The sequence below is a fragment of the Hordeum vulgare genome, chromosome 3H (genome assembly GCF_904849725.1).
Source record: "Hordeum vulgare subsp. vulgare chromosome 3H, MorexV3_pseudomolecules_assembly, whole genome shotgun sequence".
NCBI lineage: Eukaryota > Viridiplantae > Streptophyta > Magnoliopsida > Poales > Poaceae > Hordeum > Hordeum vulgare.
The window spans coordinates 555962449-555980330 of record NC_058520.1 but is presented as its reverse complement, the minus strand read 5'-3'; positions in this window follow the sequence as shown (position 1 = coordinate 555980330).

Below are 17882 nucleotides of genomic sequence, written 5' to 3'. Positions count from 1 at the left end.
ATCACCGATCCAATGCCTACGAGTCTTTTCCTACTAGTCCTTCCTACTATTACTCTGTCGCTACTGCTGTCACTACTGCTACTATTACTCTGTCACTACTCTGTCACTTCTGCTACTCTTACCGTTGCTACTGTTGCTATCACACTACTTTGCTACTGATACTTTGCTGCAGATACTAATTCTTTCAGGTGTGGTTGAATTGACAACTCAACTGCTAATACTTGAGAATATTCTTTGGCTTCCCCTTGTGTCGAATCAACAAATTTGGGTTGAATACTCTACCCTCGAAAACTGTTGCGATCCCCTATACTTGTGGGTTATCAAGACTATTTTCTGGCGCCGTTGCCAGGGAGGCATAGCTATATTCTCTGAGTCACTTGGGATTTATGTTTGCTGATCACTATGAGGAATCCGAGAGATCCAAAAACTAAATTCTTGGCCTCAACTACGAGGACAGGTAAGGAGCTGCCATCTAGCTCTGCACTTGAATCACCTTCAGTTATGAGTAAGTTTGCGACACCACCTCCTGCTAGAAATTTTGATATGTCGCATGTGCTTGATGATGCTACTTCTGCTATCCATGATGCTTGTGATGATGCTTTTCTTGATATTGCTTTGCCACTAGGTGCATTCCTTGATGCACAAATTGCTAGAGTTGCTGCTAGATGTGATGATACTTATGAAACTGCTAAGATAATTGAAGTAGAACCTGCTATTTCACCTGTTAGAACTAGCTCTCCTAGATATGAATTGCCTGATATACTTGAGGGTTATGTTATGGAGGGAGAGATAGCTGAGGACTTTCTTGCTTGTAAGGATAGCTATGATCTTGAGAAATTATTGCGCAAGTGGAAAGAAAAATATTTGAACGCTAGGATGAAATACGACCCGAAGTTTGCTACTTCGCCTATCTTTGTGACCGATAAGGATTATGAATTCTCTGTCGACCCTGAGTTAATCAGTCTGGTCGAATCTGATCCCTTTCACGGTTATGAGTCTGAAATAGTTTTAGCACATCTTACTAAGCTGCACGATATAGCCACCCTATTCATGAGTGAGGAAAAGATCCGCCACTACTATATCCTTATGCTATTTCCTTTCTCGCTAAAGGATGATGCTAAGACTTGGTTCACTTCTCTTGCTCCTGGTTGTGTGCGTAGTCCCCAAGATATGATCTACTACTTCTGTGAGAAATATTTTCCTGCCTATAAGAAACAAGCTGCCTTGCAGGAAATATATAACTTTGCGCAAGTTGAAGAAGAGAGTCTCCCACAAGCTTGGGGGAGGCTTGTCCAGCTACTGAATGCTTTGCCCGATCACCCTCTTGAGAAGAATGAAATACTTGATATCTTCTATAATGGACTAACCGATGCTTCTAAGGACCACCTAGATAGTTGTGATGGTTGTGATTTCAGGGAACGAACTGTGGAACAAGCTGAGATCCTATTGAATAATATCTTGTGCAATGAGAATGCTTGGACTATTCCCGAACCACCTCGAAGCCAACTCCGAAGAAAAGATGTATTCTATTCCTCAGTCCTGAAGATATGCAAGAAGCTAAGAAATCTATGATAGAGAAAGGCATTAAATCTGAAGATGTCAAAAATCTACCACCTATCGAAGAGATCCATGGTCTTGATAACCCGACACAGGTAGTAGAGGTAATTTCTCTTCGTAGATTCAATGAGAGTGATATTGCTTTTGATAAACCTGCTAGCTTATGCCTAGATGAATTTGATAACTTTGTTGCCAAACAACAAAGTTTCAATGATTATGTTAGCAGACAATTGGAACAGAATGCTCGTATGCTTAGTCATTTAAGTGCTTGTGTGGATACAAATGTCAATGATCTTAAGCTTTTGAGTAAACATGCCTCTATGGTTACTACTCAAGTAGAACAAGTACCTAAGGCTCAAAATGACTTGCTCAATGAGTTGAATGACAATTCTGATAGAGTCGTCACTAGAGGCGGTAGAATGACCCAGGAACCTTTGTATCCTGAGGGTCATCCTAAGAGAATTGAACAAGATTCTCAACGAATTAGCACTGATGCACCTAGTCATCCTAGAAAGAAAAAGAAAGATGATAGGAATTTGCACGCTAGCAACCCTGTTGCTATTACACCCGAGAATCCAAACGATGTCTCTGTTTCTGATGCCGAAACACAATCTAGTGATGAACATGAGCCTAATGATAATATCAATAGTGGTGTTCATGATGATGCTCAACCTAGCAATGATAAGGATGTGGAGATTGAACCTGTTTATCTTGATAACCCACAGCCTAGGAATAGGAGATACGATAAGAATGACTTCACTGCTAGGAAGCATGGTAAAGAAAGGGAACCATGGGTTCAGAAACCCATGCCCTTTCCTCCCAAACCATCCAAGAAAAAGGATGATGAGGATTTTAAGCGATTTGTTGAAATGATTAGACATGTCTTTCTGCAAATGCGTTTGACAGATACGCTCAAAATGTCTCCCTATGCCAAGTACATGAAAGATATTGTGACTAATAAGAGGAGGATACCTGAGGTTGAGATTTCCACCATGCTCGCTAATTACACCTTCAAGGGTGGAACTCCTAAGAAACTAGGTGATCCCGGAGTGCCCACTATACCTTGCTCCATTAAAGGAAACTACGTTAGAATTGCGTTATGTGACCTTGGAGCCGGTGTTAGTGTTATGCCTCTCTCTCTTTATCGTAGGCTTGAACTAGATAAGTTGACACCCACTGAAATCTCTCTGCAAATGGCCGACAAATCAACTGCTTTCCCTATCGGCATTTGCGAGGATGTGCCTGTTGTGGTTGCTAACGTTACTATCTTAATGAACTTTGTTATTCTGGATATTCCTGAGGATGATGCCATGGTGGTCATCCTTGGAAGACCCTTTTTAAACACTGCAGGGGCTGTTATTGATTGCAACAAAGGCAATGTCACTTTACATGTCAATGGTAATGAGCATACGGTGCACTTTCCGAAGAAACAATATCGAGTACATTGCATCAATGCTATTGAGAAAACTTCATCGGTTCTTATTGGGAGCTTTGAATGCACTATACCTACTGTTAACATGAAGTATGATTTGCTTGTTGGGGATATGCACATCCCCATTGAGGGAACCTAGTGACTATTCAAAAATTCTCCGTTCTTTTTTATGTGATTCGAAAAAGTTTGTCAATGAGACTTGATCAACCTCATTGATAGATTTCTTTCGATGACCATGGGATGGATGAATCGAGGAGTCACAACTCTCTGTTCCAAGCTTTCACCTTCGGTTGCTTAGAAGAAAAATGATAGATTTAGCTCTAGTTTTCCCTGTTTTCTGCTTCTTGCGTCCCGTAGAAAAGTGACCCGAAAATAAAAGTTCTCCGAATGCCGTGAAAATCAAATATGATTTTTTCTGGAATTTTTGAAAAATTCTGAGACGGAGAGCTAGTCAGGGGATGCACCAGTGGGCCACAAGCCGTGGAGGCGCGGGCACCCCCTGGCCGCGCCTACCAGGCTTGTGGGGCCCACGTGTCCCCCCTCCACTTATCCCAGCTCCCATCTCGTTCTCCTACCTCCAGAAAAAATCGTTTCGCAGCTCAAACCCGTGTTCTTGCTTTTCTTGCTATGATTTTTGATCTCCTTGTGCAAAGCCCATTTACCAAACTGTTTTGGGGAAATTGCTCCTTGGTATGTGACTCCTCCATTGGTCCAATTAGTTTTTTCTCTAGTGCCTTATTCGTTGCGTATTTTTGCTGCCTTGGTGACCCTGTTCTTGAGCTTTGCATGCTAATTTTAGCTGGTCCCAAGTAGTTTTGATGCGTGATATGGCCTCTAGGCACTTGTAGGAGTAGTTTCTATGATTTTTGTTGAGCCTTGTTCACTTTTCCTTTGAGTCACTGAAAATTTTAGAAAAGGAAGATGTTCAGGAGAAACTATCATGGTGGTTCCTCAAGCAAGAGGGGTCCCCGTCCCGCGATTCGGGAGCCCGATCCTTACCAAACGAGGAACACACATGTACAACCATGTGAATGGCCTTCTGATGAATTCATGATTGATGCAGGTTTCAAAGACGAGTTTGATACACTTGTTCACAACGTTGGACTTCAAGAATTCATCTCCGATAAATGTGAACAGTATACTACTCTCACTACCTCTTTTGTTCGTAGATTCAAATTTTCAGCTGGCCGTGACACATCCGTACTGTTTGATCTCTATGACAAATCGTATACCATGGATTTAGAGGATTTCAATAGAATTTGCAAGATACCTGATTGGGGTAGTCTCAATGATCCTCCTAAATCTCCAGTTAGAGATTTTCTCTCTAGTATAACTGTTGGAGAAACTAGAGATATTACGCAGGCTTCCATGGGGAGCATTCATTTTCCTGTCTTGCATTACTTTGCCCTCTTCATAGGTAGATGCATTAACAGCAAGATTGACCATTGTCACCTCTGCGCACCTGACCTTAGTATTCTTAAGAGCGCAGTAACGGGTGATAGAAGTTTCAACATGGGAGCTATAATAGCAAGGAGGCTGAATAATAATGCTAATGAAGGGGATTTCTTTGGTGGGATCTATGCCACTCGCATAGCAAATTTTCTTGGAGTACCCATCCGCGAAGGAGATCCCCCGCTCCATACAGCTTTCCTTGATCGCGCCGCTATGACACGCTATCAGTTCCTTGAGAGGTATAATGAATCCCTCCTATACCGGTTAATATTTTACCGACATCGTGTTTTCCATATTACCCTTCCTGCTCCTGCCTTCTTTGCCTTTCAGGTAAAACGGAGATATTACATAACCAGAGGAGAGGCAGAGGAGTATGAGAGGGAGGCAAGGGCTGCTCGCCTCCGTGCGGCAGCTATTCAGGTGGTAGCTGCAGCGCTCCCGTACAACTCCCATTATGATTTTGGGTATCGCCCGGACCAGCCATGGGAGTAGACCAACTTAGGCCAAAAGCCTAAGCTTGGGGGAGTACGTGTTTCTCACCGACTTTATGTTCTTATTCACACTTTCACTTTGTTAGTCGGTGTTCACACTTTGCCATTGTATCATCCATGCTAGTTTATTTATTTTTCTCGCTTTCTTCTTGTGTGTTTGTCTAGTTTGAGAAAACCCAAAAAGATTTCTCGTTCTTATTTTGCTTGTTGGGAGCTTTCCAGTGTAAATAGTTTCCTTTTTCTTTGGGTCAAGGTAGAAGACCATGGTTACAATGTTTAGTGGCTCTCACATGCATATCTGTTTATCTGTCAAAGAGCCATATTACTTTTTCTTCTCCTTTGTGTTTGCTTGCAGATTTCAGTTTAGTCCAATGCACGAGCACTCTTATTATTGTTCACATCATTCGGTCATGCAAGTGAAAGGCAATAATGACGATATATGATGAAGTGACTGAGCCTGGAAAAGCTGGTATGAACTCGATCTATTTTGTTTTTGTAAATATGACTAGCTCATCGTTCCTGATTCAGCTTTGTTATGAGAAAAACATGTTTGCAATGACACCTTAGAGATCATAGTTTCTGATGCCATGCTTAATTAGCTAGGAGCTTATAATGGTTTGTCTTGAATGCCAACATGAATTTCGAGGTGATTATGATGTAGTATGATAGGATGGTATCCTCCTTTGAATGATTCAAGTGGCTTGACTTGGCGCATGTTTACGCATGTAGTTGAAACAAAATCAACATAGCCTCTATGGTATTCATGTTCATGGTGATTTATGTCCTACTCATGCTTGCACTCAGTGTTGGTTAATCTCAATGTGTTTTGATGACTGTTGTCGCTCTCTAGTTGGTCGCTTCCCAGTCTTTTGCTAGCCTTCACTTGTACTAAGCGGGAATAGTGCTTGTGCATCCACTTCCATAAACCCAAAGTTGTTCCATATGAGTCCACCATACCTACTATATGCGGTATCTACCTGCCGTTCCAAGTAAATTTGCATGTGCCACTCTCTAAACCTTCAAGAAATAACCTGTTTTCATGCCCGAACCGCTCATGTGGTGACAAGGGGCGATCAATATTTTCCATGCTAGGCCTGTTATCCTCGATATGTGTTTATTCACTATCATTCACGAGAAAGGGGCCGGTAATTGGAATGCCTAGTTCCATGCTCAAATCGAAAAGATAATTACAAACAAAACTCCCCCTGGATTGTTGTTGGTATGGACGACACCCGAGGATTTGGCTAGCCGTGGAGTGTGATTGATCGATGGTGGGGGAGTCAAAACTTTACTTTTCTGTTTGGGAACCGCCTATAGTATGTGTAGCATGGAAGATGGTGAAAACTCTTGGTCATTGCGTTGAAAATGAAAGCATGCCACCCAAAATTATTTATCTCTGTTTTAAAAGCTTGAGCTCTGGCACCTCTGCAAATCAATGCTTCCCTCTGCGAAGGCCTATCTATTTGTGTTTCTGTTGAGTCATCCTCTTCTTCCAAAAACACCAATTAGAGAGCACCTCTGTCATTTCTATGCTTTGCTTTTAATTGATATTGAGTATGACTATGACTGGATCTTCTTTGCCATGAATTACAATGTTCAGTTAGCCCTTGTCCTTTGAAGGTGCTCTCCATTTATGTTTTACGTTCTCAGAAAGAGCTAGCGAGATACCATGTGTTCATACTTGTTCATGATTGTCTTGATTGAAGTGTTGACGTTTGAAACTTATTATTATTGCTCACTAGTTGATTATGCCATTGATATGAGTTCCTCTTGAGATCTAAATGTCATTGCTTATGTGGTTAGCTTATGATCTTGCTGAAAATCTGAATATGAGTTAGACATAATTGCAACAACAAGATCAAACAGAGTTCGTAAAAGTTTTTCTTTTGTCTATTTCAGTTTGTCAACTAAATTGCTTGAGGACAAGCAAGGCTTTAATCTTGGGGGAGTTGATACGTCTCCGTCGTATCTACTTTTCCAAACTCTTTTGCCCTTGTTTTGGACTCTAATTTGCATGATTTGAATGGAACTAACCCGGACTAACGCTGTTTTCAGCAGAATTGCCATGGTGTTGTTTTTGCGCAGAAATAAAAGTTCTTGGAATGACCTAGAAATTGACGAGGATTTTTTGTGGAATATATAAAAAATACTGGCGCAAGAATCAACCGGAGGAGTGGAGCGAGGAGCCCACAAGCCCACCAGGCGCGGCCCCCCTGGTCGCGCCTAGCAGGCTTGTGGGCCCCTCAGAGCTCCACCGCCTCCAACTCCAGCTCTATTTAGTCCCTTTCTTCCGGAAAAAAATAAAGGAGAAGAGTTCATCGCGGTTTACGATACGGAGGCGCCGTCACCACCTGTTCTTCCTCCGGTAGGCAGATCTGCAGTCCGTTATGGGCTCCGGAGAGGGGAGATCGTCGCCATCGTGATCACCAACCTTCCTTCATCGCCAATTCCATGATGCTCTTCACCGTTTGTGAGTAATCTCATCGTAGGCTTGCTGGATGGTCATGGGTTGGATGAGATCACTCATGTAATCGAGTTAGTTTTGATGGGGATTGATCCCTAGTATCCACTATGTTCTGAGATTGATGTTGCTACTACTTTGCCATGCTTAATGCTTGTCACTAGGGCCCGAGTGCCATGATTTCAGATCTGAACCTATTATGTTCTCGTCAATATATGTGTGTTCTTGATCCTATCTTGCAAGTTGTAGTCACCTACTATGTGTTATGACCTGGCAACCCCGGAGTGACAATAGCCGGAACCACTCCCGGAGATGACCATAGTATGAGGAGTTCATGTATTCACTAAGTGCTAATGCTTTGTTCCGGTTCTCTATTAAAAGGAGAACCTTAATATCCCGTAGTTTCCATTAGGACCCCACTGCCACGGGAGGGATGAACAATAGATGTCATGCATGTTCTTTTCCCTAAGCACGTATGACTATATACGGAATGCATGTTTACGTTACATTGACGAACTGGAGCTAGTTACTTATATCCCCATGTTATAACTGTCGCATGATGAATGTCATCCGGCATAATTATCCATCACCGATCCAATGCCTACGAGTCTTTTCCTACTGGTCCTTGTTACCGTTACTCTGTCGCTACTGCTGTCACTGCTGCTACTTTTACTCTGTCTCTACTGCTGTCGCTGCTGCTACTATTACCGTTGCTACTGTTGCTATCACACTACTTTGCTACCGATACTTTGCTGCAGATACTAAGTCTTTCAGGTGTGGTTGAATTGACAACTCAACTGCTAATACTTGAGAATATTCTTTGGCTTCCCCTTGTGTCGAATGAACAAATTTGGGTTGAATACTCTACCCTCGAAAACTGTTGCGATCCCCTATACTTGTGGGTTATCATAGGTCTCCTAACCCTATGCTTTGTCCTATAAATTCCCAAATATTCCCGTATCACCAAAAAGAGCCACGAAAAATACTTTTACGCCACCGAGAGCCTCTGTTCCCGTGAGATCCAATCTAGGAGCCTTTTCTGGTAATCTGTCGGAGAGGGAATTGATCACAGAGGGGATCTACATCAACTCCATTGCCCCTCTGATGCTGTGTGAGTAGTTCACCATAGACCTACGGGTCCATAGCTAGTAGCTAGATGGCTTCTTCTCTCTCTTTGACCTTCAATACCATGTTCTTCATGATCTTCATGGAGATCTATCCGATGTAATACTCATTTGCGACGTGTTTGTTGAGATCTGATGAATTGTGAGTTTATGTTCAGATTATCTATGAATATTATTTGAGTCTCTTTTGAATTCTTATATGCATGATTTCTTTTCTTTGCAAGTCTCTTCAAATTATTGGTTTGGTTTGGCCAACTAGATTGGTAATTCTTGCAATGCGAGAAGTGGTTAGTTTTGGGTTCAATCTTGCGCTGTCCTCACCCAATGACATAGTAGGGGTAGCGAGGCACGTATTGTATTGTTTCCATCAAGGATAAAAAGATGGGGTTTTCATCATATTCCTTGAGTTTATCCCTCTACATCATGTCATCTTAGTTAATGTGTTACTCTGTTCTTCATGAACTTAATACTCTAGATGCAGACAGGAGTCGCTCGATGTGTGGAGTAATAGTAGTAGATGCAGAATCGTTTCGGTCTACTTGACACGGACGTGATGCCTATATGCATAACCATTGCCTTGGATATCTTCATAATTATTCGCTTTTCTATCAATTGCTCGACAGTAATTTCTTCAGCCACCGTATTATTTCCCTTTATGAGAGAAGCCTCTAGTGAAACCTATGGCCCCCGGGTCTATTTTCCATATTATATTTTCAGATCTGTAAACCAAAAATACCAAAAATACTTTGTTGCAATCTATTTACTTTTGTTTAGGAAATCTTTTATATCTATCTCTATCAGATCTCATCCTTGCAAATAACTCTGAAGGGATTGACAACCCCTTTATAGCGTTGGGTGCAAGTGTTTGATTGTTTGTGTAGGTACTACTATTGGGGCCTTGCTTGTTCCTCCTACTGGATTGATACCTTAGTTCTCAACAAACTAAGGGAAATACTTATCTACTTCGCTGCATCACCCTTTCCTCTTCAAGGGAAAACCAATGCAATCTCAAGAGGTATAAGGTGTGCATCCAACTTGCTTGTTCATGAAGACCTCGGGCATTTGAGGAAGCCTATCCTCGGAATATACAAGAGAAGTTCTATAATGAAAAATTTCCACTAGCATATGGAAGTGAAAAAACATAAGACTCTCTATATGAAGAACATGGTGCCACTTTGAGGCACAAGTGTGGAAAAAGAGGTAGTAGCACTGTCCCTTCTCTATTTTCTCTCATCTATTCCTTTTTTTGTTCTTTGTTTCTTTCTTTTCCTTTTTCTTTCTCTTTTTTTATCTTCTTTCATTTTTCGTCCGGAGTCTCATCCCGACTTGTGGCAGTGTATCAGGATGTGCAATGATCTAGCGTAGCAAAATATATCAAAAAAATGGACAAGTCATGGAAATACCATGCTAGCCGTCTTACGATCATGCAAAGCAATATGACAATGAAAGTACTAGTCAGATAATGTGACAGTGGAAGTTGCATGTCAATATATTTCGGAATGTCTATGGGAATGCATGATAGGTAGGTATGATGGCTGTTTTTCTTATGTGCAACGGAGCGTACCATGTCACGGGGCTTAGATGCACCGACGGATGTTGCACCAATCCTTGAGGTGAGATTGGGCAATGCACGGTACTGAAGAGGCTAGCAAATATGTGTAGGTGAGAGTGTGTATATCAATGGGTTCACATTAGTCATAAAAAACTCACATATTAGCTTTCTCAAAGCAAAGTACTACTCGCATGCCCCTAGGGAGGAGGCTGGTAGGAGTTAACTGTCGCGCACCCCCGACCTAAATAGCACTAGGATTTCAACGAGGAATAAGAATGCTCACACATCATCACCATGCCATAAAAATATTTAGATGAACATCAAGTCAACACCTCTAATTTATGACATTATTCTTAACCAATGATCATGCACTCATGCGCTTTCTCATTACCACATTAATATCATTAACTCAAAGTTTCACTTTTCTGTGCTAGATGTAGATTTTGATTATGCACTCATTGAATACCTATTATTTCTAGACTAGTCTTATAACCCATGGAAATTAACATCACTATTTATTAACTCTCAAACAAATATAACTGAAGAACTAGAGTGCAACTATTTCTTTAAAATCTATAAGCCACCATGCTCTAAAAGACATAAATGAAGTACTAGAGCAACTGCTAAGCTCAAAAGATATAAGTGAAGCACAAAGAGTCTTCTAACAAATCATGGCGATATTGTGTATCTCTCAAGTGGGTGTGTTTAGCGAACAATGATTTTTTTTAAATTAAAACAAAAACAAACTAAAGCAAACGACGCTCCAAGTAAAACTCATATCATGTGATGAATAAAAATATAGTTCCAAGTGACATACCGATGGATTGAGATGAAAGAGGGGATGCTTTTCGGGGCATCCCCAAGCTTATACACTTTAGTCTTTCTAGAATATTACCTTGGGGTGCCTTGGGAATCCCCAATATTAGGCTCTTGACGCTCCTTATTCCTTCGTCCATTGTGATAGCACCCGAACCTTGAAAACTTCACCACACAAAACTCAAGAGAAACTGTGTGAGATCAGTTAGTATAATAAACATATCAAATACTTTAGATACTGTTATAAATTGATCCATATTTTATTATTGCATAAGGTATTGTATTCTAACTTCTCCATGACTTGTACCCACCAATACAATCGATAGAATCATCAAAACAAAAAACTATGCAAGCAAAAAAACAAAATCTGTCTAAAAAGAACAGTCTATAATGATTTAATTAAGTATGATACTTGTGTAACTCCAAAAGTTCTGAAACATTAGTATGGACTTAGGAATTTGTATACAAATGTTGTGCAAAAGTTCAGATCAAAAAGATGTTCCAGTAAAATCACATAAATTATGCACCGGATGCTAACATTTCTATTTTTGCATTGTATAAATTCTACTTATTATTCAAATCATCCCAAAGGCTTTACTTGGCACAAACACTACTCTAAATAATAAAAGCTCAATTATTAAAGAGGCAATAATCATTTTATCACACACAAACATAAATTAAAAAAAATAAGATAACTATTGGGTTTCCTCCCAACTAGGGCTATTGTTTTATGCCCATAGCTAGGCATAATGCATATGATTCAAGTGTTGTCATCCTTCTTATCAAGTTCCTCAAGAACACAACCATGTTTATTAGGAAAATAGGAGGCTCAAAAATAGGGTCTCTTATGAAGTTTAAAAAATTGGGAAGCACACTAATCATTTTAAGATCCTTGTTTCTTTTGGTAGGAGTCATACTAATGATCTTGGGAACATATATGAAATTGGGATTTTTCGCACGAGAGGTACTAGCATTAGTTTTAGAGGGAGCGAAAGCGGATCCTACTTTATCAATGACTTCCTCCATTTAATCAATTCTACTCAGCCCTTGCTCTACTCTTTCATCAATAGTTGCATATTTCTCCTTTAAAGCTTTCAAAGCCATTCCTCCCCGTGACCCAAATTGAGTGATATGATTATGAAGCTTTTTTATCCAACTCCCCAATTTTTTATTTAGTAGACATTTTTATTTTCAATAACATCAAGCCTTTGCATAATATGTTCCATGGTCAAAATATTTTCATTATTGATAATAGGTAGTGACCCAACTAAATTTTCCATGGCTTTAAAAACATCCGAAGTGAAACTCATTAAGAAATTATCGCCAGTAATTATATCAAGTACAAACCTATACCAAGTGGTAATACCCACATAGAAATTATGAAGCAAGATGCTGGGGAATTTTTTATGAATTGATTTATTTTGAGCAATGCAAATCCTATGCCAAGCATCTATTAAGCTTTCTCCTCTCCTTTGTTTAAAATTAAGCACCTCATTATTGGGAGTAAAGGGAACAAAGGAAGAACTAGCCATAGTAACGAGCAAACATGTAAACTGGCAAAGGTAAATATTTTTGTATTTTTGATTTTTATGAAGCAAGCAAAATATAACATAAATTAAAAAGAACAATTGAATGACAATTTCTGCGAAAGTACTTGATATTATGTTGATGATACACCCCGACAATGACGCCAGAAATCCTTCCTAATACTTGTGTCCTGCGTCGGGTTTTCCGTGAAGAGGAACAGTGATGCAATACATTATAGATAAGTATTTCCTTCAGCGAGAACCAAGGTTATCGAACCAATAGGAGTAACACGCAACCCCCGTCTTCACCGACTGCACACAAAGAAGCAAACACTTGAGGCCCTAAAATTTCTTGATCCAAAGTCACTAAAGGTATAACTCAAAAATTGCGCCGTTGCGAGTCATCTCATCACAGCGCCTTGGCCTTTTGGCATGGCCGAATTGGTCATGACTCACAAGAAATCAAGAGTTGGTTAAAAACAACCAAACATGGGTGATCGTAGAGGAGATGAAGCCAAAATGCAGTTACAATCTAACGAGCCCCTTATAAAAACAATCTTTTTTAGGGGAAAGCTAAACTTTATTCAGCAAAATCCACAGAATGTGGGATACAGTTCTGGTCATGGGATAGGCCAAGCCAAACGTGCCTTCCTAGACCCGAAGAAAGTTACAACTTAGTTAAACTATGTGCCTCATAATTAACAACACGATCTTCAAAAATAAAACTACAGTTAAACAAGGACTGTAACAATCTAACTTTGCTAACAATAGCCCCATTGGTTCCTTGATCTCCTTTCTCGATGGCTGAAATCACATCCTTGGCATCTGAAGACACGACAAACTGTTATATGTGAAGATCCCGCGCCAATAAGAGAGCTTCCCGACATGCTGTTGTTTCCAGAGTGGCTGGGTTATCAGTTACACCAATCACCAATGCAGAACTGCCTAAGTACTCGCCATTAGGGTCTCGGCACACCACCGCGACAGCGCCCCCGAGGCCCTTTCGGCATCCTGCGTCGACATGTATATTCGCAAAGCCATTTGGAGGGGCCTTCGGCCTCTGCATTGTCGTAGCTAGAGCCGTCCCAGTTCTCTGTGGAGGCGATGGCCTACTCTCCCTTGTCATGGCTAATTCTTCGATGTACGTATCGATGAAGCAATGTATGGCTTGCGGACTTTGGAAAATCCCCTCATGTATTGCTTTCCGACGTGCCGTCCATATCGCCCACAACATGATGGTCATCTTCACAAACTGAGCATGCGATAATGATTCCATCAGAGAGAAGAGCCACTGTTTTGCATTTGGTCCAGTTGTTGATGCTACTGATTGAACAAGCTCGTCGTCAACCAGTGCCCTACTGCACCTCGACATAGTGTATTCCAATAGCGAATGCCTCCAAGAGTCAGGCGAGCCATACAATCCACATTGACAAGAATCTTCCATATGTCGATGCGCCCTAACGTCGTTTGCTAGGAGTGAGTGCTTTGAGAAACGCCACAAGAACACTCGAATATTTGCTAGTACTTGCATCTTCCACAACTTCTTCCACGCTCCTTCCTCCCGGACCGAACTGGAGGAGTCGGGTCTGTTCTCAAGCCATGCTTCTCTCCTTTGCATGGTTTGGACCAACATTCAATAAGCAGATTTAACCGAGAAAATCCCGTTCTTCTCTTGCGACCAACTCTAGAAATCATCCATATTCCTTGTGCATGCCAATAAAAAACAACCAAGTGAGCCAAATTGCGCTCACAAGCTCGAGCGGGGGATGGGGCTAATTTTGACACAACAAGCTGATAGCGTGGAAAAGAAAAATAAAATCATAGTACACAAAATGTGTAATAAGCCACATGACAACTACAATCAACCAATACAAAACTATATTAAGATTAAATTAAGATGTTGAAAAATATAGAACTAAATTATGGTTATTGATCAACTAGCTTTAGGCCCTGTTTAGAAGCATAATAGATTATGATAATCTGGATTATGAGGATAGATTATATAATCTGGTTTATACAAATAATCCAGGTGGACATGTTTGGAGGCTAGATTATATAAACTGTAATCTAGGTTTTACATTGCATAATGACCTGTCCGCTCTCTGTTTTTTTAAAAGGACGGCGGCGGTGGTAGGAATGTAATTATCTCCAACTTTACCAGGGTAATGGGTCATTAGCAATCTATAATCTGATTTTAGCTGGTATAGAGTAGATTATGAGTTTTTAATAATCTATCCATCTAGTTTTTATAATCTACACCATAAGCTGTCCTGTTTGGAGATAGAATAGATTATAGAAACTGGATTATACAATCTGGGTGGTTTCAAACACAGCCATAGCTTATGAAAACTAAATTGAGTGCCATGGAATCATTTTGTAAAGTACGTGAATTAGTAATTAAGTACCCTGTTCAAAGAACAAAAACAAGAGTACCAACCCATCCCGGTGCATCACCGCAGTGCGTGCCGACGTCGGAAGCCGGTCGTTGGCCATCCATACCGCTCCTGCGTCGTTGACATCGCGCCGCTCCGAGGACTAAACTAGATGCGACGCTGCTGCAAGCAATTACCAAGGTATCAATCGATCGCGACACCAACTCCTCCTGAAAAGTCGCTCCCTAACCTAACCGACCCACCATAACTTAAGAATCACTTTGACATTATAGAGAGAGGAGCCCAAGGGCCAGCTGAAGCCTAAATGCAAAGATTGTCGTCTTTCTTCTTCGTCGAGATACAATACAATGCTTGGCCTCTAATTACACTCCTTCTGATTGAGATTTGAGGCAGACATGCTCGCACTGTATACCTGGGCAGGGGGGCCCCTTGGATTCGGGGGCCCGGGGCGGCGCCCCCTGCCCTCCTAGGGCCTGCCCAGGGTATACCGTCCACCGTCTCTGACGGTAAGCACTTTAGCAATACGTCAAGAACATCCAAGGGTTGTCCATCTCTGCTGTCAACCCTATCGCCAAGTACATCGACGGTAGGTGGTTATATCCTACCACGGTTCACCTTGATGATAGGAAAAAGGTCAAATCCTGATTTTTTTTCTTAAACTAGGTCATATCTTACCAAGTCTTTCGAAAAGTCAAAAGACTAAAATTTGCCGCTCTGGGATGGGATTCGGAGGCGGCCGAGGCCAACCAAAGCGATGGATGAAATAGCTGGCCATGCAATGTGTGATCACGTGAGCGAGTGGGCATGCATCATATATGATTATGCATCATGTCATGCATATGTGTGGTGTTATCGTGTGTTGATTGTTGTTTTGAATTGTTTCTTTCCGATAAAGTTCCGAACCGCTTTGGAGTGAGAGGATCCGTTCGACTACGTTGGTTCGTCTGCTTCACGGATTCATTTTTCTTCTAAGCGGGATCTCAGGCAAGATAAACATTTTCCTAGATATCATTACTATCGTTGTCATGCTAGTTGACTCGTTTCTTTCGCTATGTCTCATTGCCTACCACTTGAATGTCAGCCTTCCAAAATTATCATGAAAAACCTCTAACCTTTCTACCATCCAACAAACACTGTTTGGCTATGTTACCGGTACGGCGTAGCCTTGAGATGAAGTCACACATACATATGGGCGCATGTTTCTGCGAGTGTGCTCTGTCGCTTCACGCATCGAAACACTTTGATGGCACACATCTAGGATCGGCCTAATTGTCATTCGATATCTAGTAGTAGTGCACCAACATAGCCAGCCGGTGATGCAAATTCAATAGGCACGAGCGCCGAGTGTGCCCTTGTTGGCATCAGACATGATGACATCGATCCTGTGTTTCCCTGCGTCCATTTCTTTTCTTTCTTTCTGATGTTCTTGCGCTGGATGCCTGGATCTTATCTTGGGCCAGGCAGATATATAGTATATCTCGTCGGCTTAACTTCTCTAGCTACGGCAACCACTGCAATAATCGGTGGGTGGAGGATCTTGACAGTAGAGGCGACACGTGGTATCTTACGGCCAAAAATGTGGGTTTCCGTTCGCATGAAGCAACCAATCGGTTGTGCTCCGGTATGTTGTTGTCCATGGCGCCCTTGACAAAAAGCAGATAGATTTCGCTAGCTTGGTTAATTACCCGAGTTAGATAGATATAGATAGATACTCACTCCGTTCCTAAATATAAGACATTTTAAAAATTACACTACAAACTACATAGGGATGTACATAGACATATTTTATAATATAAATTCACTTATTTTGTTTTGTATATAGTCTTCTAGTGAAAACTCTAAAAGATCTTATATTTAGGAACGGAGGGAGTAGATAGTTTGTGCATGCTTGCAAGTTTTCCATTGCTTGACAGTTTAACACTTCCCGAAACCACGCACCCACCCATCTGTTGGTTCATGGATTATCACTTGTTCCATCCATCCATCCATTCGTTTGTCCTCTCTTTCCCCATATCATAAATTCAGAAAATAGATGCGGTACAACTTCGTCGGAAATCTAAGTGCCCGGAATTGAATTTAGGTCTCGGTCGATGTAACTCATGCGTGAAGCTTGTTTTTTTTTTTCTTTTTTTTCTTTTTAACCAAGTGGTCAGTTTGGTAAGCTATCAACAAAAATAAAAATAAAAACTTTTTTAGTTCCTATACCAAAAAGTTCCGGAAAGAAACACCTCCTAAACCGTGAGGGAGGAAGTAAGTAGCTTGCGACATCACCGGATCGGACGACTTAATGCGCGGATAAAAGGACCATCTCTCGAAATGATTTGTTAAAAAAGACCACATACGGTACCTTAAGACAAAAAAGACTCCCTCTTCGCGTGGCGGCAGGCGCGCCAGGCGACACGTGGCACCTGCTGCCACCAGCCGAGGCGGTTGGGACCTGCCGCCACGGCGCCAGGCGGCTGGCCTCCCTTTCCGTTGCAGCTCGCCCGCGATGTAACGGGCACAAAGACAGTGGCCCCTGCCGCCACCGCGTGAGGCGGCCGGCCCGAGCAACAAAAGCTGCCCCGAAGCAACAGGTGCTACACACGTAGCCAAACAGCAGGCTAATGCATATGCATGCAAAAGCTGCCCCGATTTGCATGGAATTAAATCACCGCACCTGTGCAACAAAGACCATGCATATGCATGCATGCATACGCGGGGCGAGATTCCCGCCGGCCGTCTTACGCGGTGGCGGCAGGGCCACTGCCTCTGTACCCCGTGAAAGGGAGGCCGGCCATCTGGCGCCGTGGCGGCAGGCCCCAGCAGCCTCGGCTGGTGGCGGCAGGTGCCACGTGTCGCCTAGCGCGTCTGCCGCCACGCGAAGAGGGTGTCTTTTTTTCTTTGGATACCGCATGTGGTCTTTTTTAATAAATCGTTTTGAAAGATGGTTTTTTTGGACAAAAATTCCAATGGGCGATCCATGCGTAAAGCTTGGCACTGCATGTAGGGATAGATCGGTGACACGCGACACGTGTTGAAAAAGTAACAGAAACCTAGCAAGTCGCCGATCTATCGATCGATCGCCCTCGGCTAATC